Below are 10,407 nucleotides of genomic sequence, written 5' to 3'. Positions count from 1 at the left end.
CGGCGTCAAAATCCGGCGAGCTCGAAATCAACACCAAACTCGACGAAACCGGTACCGTTCGACTGTAATTTCAACGATCTAAACAACTATGCTAACAGAATCATCAAACAACTACTCAATCACAAAACCCGAATTAAAAAAATAAACCCGAAAATAACAACTTTAAAATCGATTAATCGAACAACAAAAACAGTTACACAATCGAAAAGTAGAGATTATAAGCTTCAAAACGGCTACTTACACTTCGATTTCTGACACCGGAATCACGTTCAAAAGTCCGATTGATTCTGCTGCCCTGTTCTTCACCAAACCCTAACCCTAATTCCCTTTCTTTTTCTTTTTCTTTTTTCTGATTTTTAATTGTAATTAACTGATTTAATTAATAATAATTCAGGTATTTATATTTATGAAAATAATACCCCTAAGTAAAATTAAGGGTCTAATTACACTCCTATTAAAAATATTTGGCCCCAATTTTTATAATTTTTGGGTATTAATATTGAATTTTTAAATATTCAATAAATATAAAATAAATACTAAAAATTCCCAAAAATTGTGAAAAATACAAAAATACAAAGAAAAATGATATATAATAATTTCATGATCATATAAAAATAAAAATGTGATTTTTGTGGGGTTTTTGGTACCCGAAGGGGTCCGGAAAAGTCGTTTTTCGCGAAAAAGGTCAATTTGTAAAACGTCTAGGGGTTCAGAATAGCGATATGGGATTGGGCATTTTTGGCAAAATAGGGCCAATGATTTTGTTTGAAATACGGGCTTTTAAAATATAATTTTGAGCTATACAGGTTTTGATATAATATATATATAACTGACGATAAAACGCTCAATAAATATCCAAAACACGTTTGGATCAAAACAACCAACACATAACACATAGCAGTTAGGGTTCAACAACTTAACACATTTAATCACATAATACTACACATAATTTATCATTATTATAATATAATACAAGCGTAATTCCTCGGTCGTTACATTCTCCCCCCCTTAACAAGATTCTGTCCTCAGAATCTCACTATGCAAATAACTGAGGATACTTTTCTAACATTTCACTCTTAAGCTCCCAGGTTGATTCTTCAACCACTGGGTTTCTCCACAAAACTCTCACTAATGACACAGACTTATTTCTTAATACCCTCTCTTGCCTATCTAGAATTCTTATTGGCTGCTCTACATATGACAAATCTGCCTGAAGTTCTACTGGTTCATATTCTATTACATGCCTTGTATCAGGATTATACTTCTTAAGCATAGATACATAAAATACGTTGTGAATGTGCTACATATGGGGTGGTAGAGCTAACTCGTACGCAACCTTCCCAATTTTCTTCAAAATCTCAAATGGTCCAACGTATCGTGGCTTCAATTTCCCTTTATTGCCAAATCTGGTTAATCCTTTCCATGGCGATATTTTGAGCAATACGTGTTCTCCTTCCTGATAGTCCACATCCTTCCTTGTTTGGTCTGCATATCTGTTTTGCCTGTTTTGTGCTGTCTCGATTCATTTTCGAATAAGATCAATCTTTTCTTTTGTCTGCTAAATTAATTCTGGACCCAAAATCTTGCGTTCTCCAACTTCATCCCAATGCACTGGTGATCTGCATTTCCTCCCATATAATGCTTCATACGGTGGCATTCCAATACTGGCGTGATAGCTGTTATTATAAGAAAATTCCACTAGGGGTAAATGTTCATCCCAACTACCTTCAAAATCGATCGCACAAACTCGTAGCATGTCTTCAATCGTTTGAATTGTCCTTTCACTTTGACCGTCAGTTTGCGGATGATAGGCTGTACTCATATTCAACTTTGTTCCTAGACATTCTTGGAATTGTCTCGAAAATCTTGAATTGAAACGAGGATCTCAATCCGATACAATTGATATTGGTACTCCATGACGCATCACAATTTCTTTAAGATATAAATGCACTAGCTTGTCCAATGAAAATCTCTCATTAATTGGAAGAAAATGTGCTGATTTCATCAATCGATCAATAATAACCCAAATTGCATCGTGATTGGCTTTCGTCCTTGGAAGTCCCACTACGAAATCCATCGCTAGATGTTCCCATTTCCATTCTGGAATGTCTAATGGTTATAATAACCCACTCGGACGTTGATGCTCTGCTTTAACTCGCTGGCATGTGTAGCATTTACTCACCCATTTTGCTATCTCCTTCTTCATATTCGCCCACCAAAAGTTTTCCTTCAAATCGCGATACATTTTCGTGCTTCCTGGATGAATGGAATACTTCGAATTGTGCGCATCTCGCATAATTTCTTCTTTTAATTCTGCCACGTTAGGGATCCAGATTCTTGACGCAAAACGTAAAATTCCTTCATTATCTTTCTGAGTTGTAATCTCTTCTCCTGTTAAGTTGTCGTCTTGACTCATCACTTTATCTTGACAATGGCGAATCTTTTCTAGCAACCCTGGTTGAAAATTCATAGCGTAAATAGTTCCTGCAGATTCATGAGGAATACGAATCTCAATTTCCAATTTGTCGAATTCTTTAACCAATTCTTCACATGAAGTTAACCTATTCAATCTTTCTTTTCTGCTTAGTGCATCTGCTACAACATTTGCTTTTCCTGGATGATAACTGATTGTAACATCATAATCTTTAATCAATTCCAGCCATCGATGTTGTCGCATGTTCAGTTCCTTTTGCGTGAAGATATACTTCAGACTTTTATGATCCGTGTAGATTTTGCAATTTTCACCGTACAGATAATGTCTCCAAAGCTTCAATGCAAATACAATTGCTGCCAATTCCAGATCATGCGTACGATATTTCTGCTCATGAGGTTTAAGTTGTCTCGACGCATATGCAATGACGTTACCATGTTGCATCAACACACATCCTAAACCACGATATGAAGCGTCACTGTAAATAACAAAATTTCCTTGCTCGTCTGGCAGTACTAATACTGGTGCAGTTACCAACCGATTCTTCAACTCTTGAAAACTTTCTTCACACTTACTATTCCATTCGAAATTTTCACTTTGTCGAGTTAACTTGGTCAACGGTGTTGCTATCTTCGCAAAATCTTTGACAAATCTTCGATAATATCCTGCCAAACCTAAGAAACTTCGAACCTCTGTCGGCGTCTTTGGTCTTTCCCAATTCAACACAGCTTCAATCTTTGCTGGATCAACTTGAATGTCTTCTCTGCTGATGATATGCCCTAGAAACTGCACTTCTTTCAACCAAAATTCACATTTTAAAAATTTTGCATAAAGCTGCTCCTTTCGTAATATCTCCAATGTCGTTCTTAAACGCGCTGCATGCTCTTCTTCCGTCTTTGAGTAGATTAAGATGTCATCAATAAATACAATGATAAACTTATCCAAATACTTCTTGAATATTCGATTCATCAAATCCATAAACGCTGCAGGTGCATTCGTCAATCCAAAAGCCATCACAAGAAATTCATAGTGTCCGTACCTCGTTCTAAATGTTGTCTTTGGAATATCTTCGGCCTTGATCTTTAACTGATGATAGCCTGATCGTAAGTTGATTTTCGAAAACCATGCTGCTCCTTTTAATTGATCAAATAAATCATCGATGCGAGGTAAAGGATATTTATTCTTGATAGTTAACTTGTTCAGCTCACGATAATCAATACACAATCGCATACTGCCATCCTTCTTTTTCACGAACAATACTGGTGCGCCCCATGGGGATACACTTGGCCTTATAATTCCTTTGTCAAGAAGTTCTTGCAATTGCTTTGCTAGTTCCCTCATTTCAACAGGTGCCATTCGATATGGAGCTTTCGAAATTGGTTCGGTCCCTGGCGTCAAGTCAATAGTGAACTCGATTTCTCGATCTGGTGGAAGTCCTGGTAATTCGTCTGGAAAAACATCAAGAAATTCACAAACTACTGGAATATCTTCAATCTTTGGATTTCCCTTATCAGCATCACGTACATAGGCTAAATAAGCTTGACATCCTTGGCGTAGCAATCTTCTCGTCTGCATTATTGATAGGAATTTCTGCTTTTGCTTCTCACCTTTAAATATTACCGTTTCATTTTCTTCAGTTTGCAATTTCACTCTCTTATTCGCACAGTCAATTTGAGCATTATTACTAGATAGCCAATCCATTCCTAGAATAACATCAAACTCCCCTAACCTAAAAGGTATCAAATCAACTGAAAAATGACATCTTCCTATCTCAATATCACAACTCGGGCATACTCGATCTACTGCAACTTGATCATTATTCGCTAATTTTATGACTAACACTTCATCTAACCACTGTACCTCACAATTTATTTTAGAGATAAAAGCTTCAGAAATAAAAGATCTAGTAGCTCCTGAATCAATCAATACCAAAGCATTTACGGAATTTACAGGGAGTGTACCTGCAACCACATTCGGACTCTGTACCGCTTCCTTCATTGACATGTTGAAAGTCCTTGCTTTGGGCTGATGTTGCTGTGGTAGTGGAGGTGGAGGTAATGCTAAAACTCTTGGAATACTAGCGGCCATTGCAATTCCTTTGCAGTCTCTGGCGATATGTCATTTTCTCCCACATTGAAAATAAGTAACTTCTGCTTTTCCCATCGGACATTCTCCAGAATAGTGTCCCCTTTGCTTGCACTTGAAACACGTGACATTTGGCTTGTTGCAAATTCCCGTATGCTTTCTACCACACGTTCTGCAATCAGGTACAGGCGGTCGAATAAGCCTTTGCTGAGTTGGGGCAGGTAGTCGATTACCCATCCTCTGGTTGTTTTGTTCTGGCCTTCTAAAGTTTACTTTTCCTCGAGCTTGAAATCCCGGCCTTTTGTTGGAACGATTCTGAAAATTCCCTGGTCCTTTCTCTTTCCGAGCTACTTCGCTTTCTCCTTCAATAATCATAGCCTTCTGAACAACAGCCGTATAAATTGTCAATTCAAACACAGCTACCCTGCTACGAATCCATGGTTTTAGTCCTTGCTGAAATCTCTTGGCCCGCTTCTCGTCCGTATCCACCCGCTCTGGAACAAACCTTGCCAATTCAGTAAACTTGGTCTCATAATCCGCAACCGATAAGTTATCTTGTTTCAGCTCCAGGAACTTGATCTCCATCTGGTTCTTCATAAAATGAGGAAAATATTTCTCCAAGAAAAGATCAGTGAATCTATCCCAGGTCACCACACCTTCTTCTTCCAAAGATTTCTTCAATTCCCACCAGTAATTAGCTTCGCCTTTCAGGAAATAGCTAGCAAAATCCGTCTTCTGCTCTTCCTCAACCTTTACCAACGAAAAAGCCTTTTCCATTTCTTTCAGCCAAGCTCTCGCTTTTGTAGGATCCGTGGAACCCATAAATTCCGGTGGCTTCACCGACTGAAATTGCTTGAAAGTGGTCGTAGGCGCTGCTGGTGGTACTTGATGTGCTGGATGAGCGGCTTGCTGTAACATCTGTTGCTGGAACATCTGTTGCTGGAACTGCTGCTGTTGCTGCTGCATTTGTTGTTGCATCATCAACATCTGCTGTTGCATGAGATTAAACATCTGATCCATCTGTTTATTATTGTTTTGGCCCTCGGTGTTCCCATTCGATGAATCGGGTTGTGCTTTTCTTTTAGGTGCCATCTTTCTGGTAAATAAACAATGGGTCTTCTTTAATAACAGTATATTAAACATATATTAAAACAGTCGATTTGAGAAAATAAAACAGCTTATTAAATAACTGAATAGATAAAATAGTATGATGTATTTTTTTTAAACATAAGGGTACAACATGATCGTAAATAAAACTACATTTGTAAATATGCAATGGTACTTAAATAAATATAAATGCTTAAATAACTGGAAATAAAATAAAGAAAACGTGCAAAAGATCATCTCGTATATATATATAGGTAGAACACCAGCTACAGGTGTCAGTGCTTGATACAAAAACCTATGATATAACAGTCATACTGCTACTACTACTATCGGTCAAAGTCAGTAACTACACTCATACAAACTAGTCATACAATACTATGTTACCTCTATCTATAAAATATACATAATACAACACTCATTGATCTGCTGGTCTCAAAATCCTGGTGGTACATGGCTCAACTCCTCCTACAATGCCTCTAGCACTGCCTCGGTAAGTCCCAATGCTCTGCGATATGCTGTCTCCGCACTAAGATCCTGCTGTCTCAAATCAGTAAGCTGCTGCGAACTAAGCCGGTGAATATGATGTAGCCTCTCTCTCAGTATATAATTCGGTCGTAATGCTCTGACAGGACCATCCGTCTGTGTCTCATACAACCCAAGGATCTCCCTACACTGGTTCTGCCATCTAATCCTCTCCTCCCTCTCTGCCTGAAAGCGCTGGTAAGTCACGGTATGATGCTCCCGAAGATCAGTGCTGGAACCTCGAGAAGGTAATGGTCCATCCACCACGATCTCATCCATAAACTCTGACTGAAGAAACTGATAAACTCCCAGAACAGGTGCATAAATAGCTAATGAGGCAGGAAATAAGACAGGCTGCTCCATCGGCGCATACACTGGCGGCTCTGCCTCTGGCAGCTCTGGAATCTCGACTGGTGGCATAGGAATCTGAGGCTCTAAATCCTCCCACTGCGGAAGATCAACCATATCAGGAATATCAAACATCGGAAACTCTAATGGTGGAATATCTGGTATCTCTGGCTCAAAGTATGGAAAATAATCTGCAAAACCTGGTACCTCTGGGGGAAGTGGTATCTCTGGTGCTGGCTCAGGTGGCAATAGAGGTAAGATCTGCTCTGATACTGGGGCTACTACCGGGGCATCCACTGGATCTGTCTCGGTCCTCTCCGTAGACGATGATAAAGAAGCCATCTAATATACATAAAAATAATAACACAAAAACAATCAAATCACAATTCCTACACTCATAACTTCTAATCACATAGACAAACAATCCTAACACTCTTACTCTCATCCTATCTCATTTTCCTATCTTATCTTAGCCCTAACGTTCTTGTTTTCAAAGGTCAAACCTAAGCTCTGATGCCAACTCTAACACCCTCCAAATCCGGGGTATAGATTTGGGGCATTATTAACAACAATTACCGACTAAACCTGCACAAGCGGAATATAAATATAATAATTACCCCGAACTATCACTACTCAGGATCTTTTAAGGTTTGAGTTTGAAAACAAGAATCACGCACTACACATTATTACAAACCCAACTAAATAAAACATGTCTCAAGAATTATCTTTGATACAAAACTTTATTCTATCTACAGTTTCACTACACAACTTTTATTCAAACTACACAAGACTTTTATTCAACCCAACATTACTACTTATCCTGCTACACCTGATCTGGCAATTCAAAGCCCTCTTCGGGAATAGGAAGGAACACTCTTGGTATAAGAGGGTCCCGCTGCTTGACTCGCTTCTTGACTATGCGGGTCCTGATGGGTTTCATTCTCTACCTTAACTGTAAAACAATAGGAGTAACAATAAAAAGGGATGAGCCAAAATTGCTCAACAAGCTTGCAAAAATATATATATGGTATAGAAAAAGAGAAATGAGAGAAACAATAAGCTGCTGGTTGTAACAACCATCTGTATCTGTATCGAATAGTAATTTGCCAATGATGGCGAGTGCCAAATGAACAAGACTGGAAACAAGAGCCAACATATGCACTATAAGCTGCTGATCAGTCAGAATATAGTACGGATCTATACCCAACTGTATAGACCCAACCAACATAAGGAGTACTCATGCAACTATGGCCTATTAATTAATGGTCTGGGTAAAACCCAACCTTTATAGTAACCATCCAGTCCAAGGCTGAGCATCCGGAACAATCGGTATGCTAGTGATATATCCCAACACCAGGATATACCAGAGTATATGTAGGGTAAAGGAATTGAAATATGAACAGGGAATTCAATAAATTGGGTAAATCAAGAATTGAAATGAAACTGGAACAAGCAATAATAAATGGGTAACAGTGTATATGAACAATGATTATCAAAGAGAATTGATACGATTAGAAAAGAAATATAAATCACTATTCTGAATTTAGAATAAGGGAAAAACTTGCCTTGCACGTACTTAACCTGGTTTAACTCACTGCCTTCTGACCCTAGCTTGCTCTGCCTTGCTAACACTGAACAAATCATGGAAAGATAGGTGTTTAGATAATTTACTATATACGTGTATCTTGAATTGATATCACGTAACCTTATCAGTCTACCCATGTATTTCAATCTGACTCGTATATACTCATATACATTTATACAACACGTCTATTCACAGAATCACATAAAGCACGTAGCACATAAAGCACATAATTAATTTTTAGATTTATAATTATTTTTAGAATCAATTCTAGGCTTATACCCGGGTTAACTAGCCCTATCTGATTTTATTATAATTTTTCGGGATTTATTCGGCTCAATTATACCCCTATTAGGACTTACGAACTATCAATTATCACCAAACCACTCTTTTTCGGAAGAAATTATAACTTACAACTATTTTTATTGGATTCGTCTCATTTTTCTGAGTCTAGGGGTCTTCGTTTCGCTCAAATCGGATTAACGGTTAAATTATTATCAATTAAACACTGATAAATAATTAATAAATAATTTAATAAATAATTAATAATTACTTATTTAATAATTTAAAATAATAAATTCCTAATTATTAGGATTAATCACAATTTATTATAATATTTATAACTTATCGATATTTATTCGATTAGATCGATTATTTACAAATAATCAATCAACTTAATTAACTGATACGCTATTTATCGAATAACTACGAATTATTCGAATTATAGATCACTTAACGATTAATCACTCGTATATGCATGAGCCACTCGCAACTCCCGCATAATTATCGATCTATTAGATTATTATTGAAACTCGTACGATTCGTTAATTAATTAATTACTGATATCTAATTATACGATACGAATAATTATTACAATATTATTCAAATAACTAACGCTCGAATAATAATTCAATTATCGAATCATTACTCGCACTATTAACTAATTATTAGATTATTAATCACATTACTTAATTATTTCTAATCTTTATTTACTAATTAATTACCTAATTATTAATTAATTACCCAATTATTAATTAATTAGATAATTAATAAATAATTAGATAAATAATTAAATAATTAATTAAATAAATAAATTCGAATTTATAATTTAATAAAATAATCTAGAAATTAATAATACTATTTTTCAGATTTTAAAACTAATTTTTAAATAAATTTTTAGAATTAATAAATCTAATTTCTGTTTTTATAAAATATAATTAAATAATAAGAATTCAGAAATAAAAATCAGAAAATCAAATTGGGGATTTTTGGATCGAAACCGGGTCGAAACCGGTTTGGAAACCGGGTCATCTTCGACCCAATCGGGTCACGAAGAACACCGGCCCCTTCCCCAGAATCCGACGCCGGCGGACTGTTTTCGGCGAACCAACCGGAGCCAAAACGCTCGATTTCATACTCATTTTTCTTCGTTTTCGACGCACAGCAACACCACGACGCTCCCTTCCTGTTCCTCCTTCGTCCTCGTCGTCCACAACGGCCAGAAACTCAAAGAACACGGCGGCGGCGTCAAAATCCGGCGAGCTCGAAATCAACACCAAACTCGACGAAACCGGTACCGTTCGACTGTAATTTCAACGATCTAAACAACTATGCTAACAGAATCATCAAACAACTACTCAATCACAAAACCCGAATTAAAAAAAATAAACCCGAAAATAACAACTTTAAAATCGATTAATCGAACAACAAAAACAGTTACACAATCGAAAAGTAGAGATTATAAGCTTCAAAACGGCTACTTACACTTCGATTTCTGACACCGGAATCACGTTCAAAAGTCCGATTGATTCTGCTGCCCTGTACTTCACCAAACCCTAACCCTAATTCCCTTTCTTTTTCTTTTTATTTTTTTCTGATTTTTAATTGTAATTAACTGATTTAATTAATAATAATTCAGGTATTTATATTTATGAAAATAATACCCCTAAGTAAAATTAAGGGTCTAATTACACTCCTATTAAAAATATTTGGCCCCAATTTTTATAATTTTTGGGTATTAATATTGAATTTTTAAATATTCAATAAATACAAAATAAATACTAAAAATTCCCAAAAATTGTGAAAAATACAAAAATACAAAGAAAAATGATATATAATAATTTCATGATCATATAAAAATAAAAATGTGATATTTGTGGGGGTTTTGGTACCCGAAGGGGTCCGGAAAATTCATTTTTCGCGAAAAAGGTCAATTTGTAAAACGTCTAGGGGTTCAGAATAGCGATATGGGATAGGGCATTTTTGGCAAAATAGGGCCAATGATTTTGTTTGAAATACGGGCTTTTAAAACATAGTTTTGAGCTGTACAGGT

Source organism: Apium graveolens, chromosome 1, assembly GCF_009905375.1.
Source record: "Apium graveolens cultivar Ventura chromosome 1, ASM990537v1, whole genome shotgun sequence".
Classification (NCBI taxonomy): Eukaryota; Viridiplantae; Streptophyta; class Magnoliopsida; order Apiales; family Apiaceae; genus Apium; species Apium graveolens.
This window is presented reverse-complemented; position numbering follows the sequence as displayed.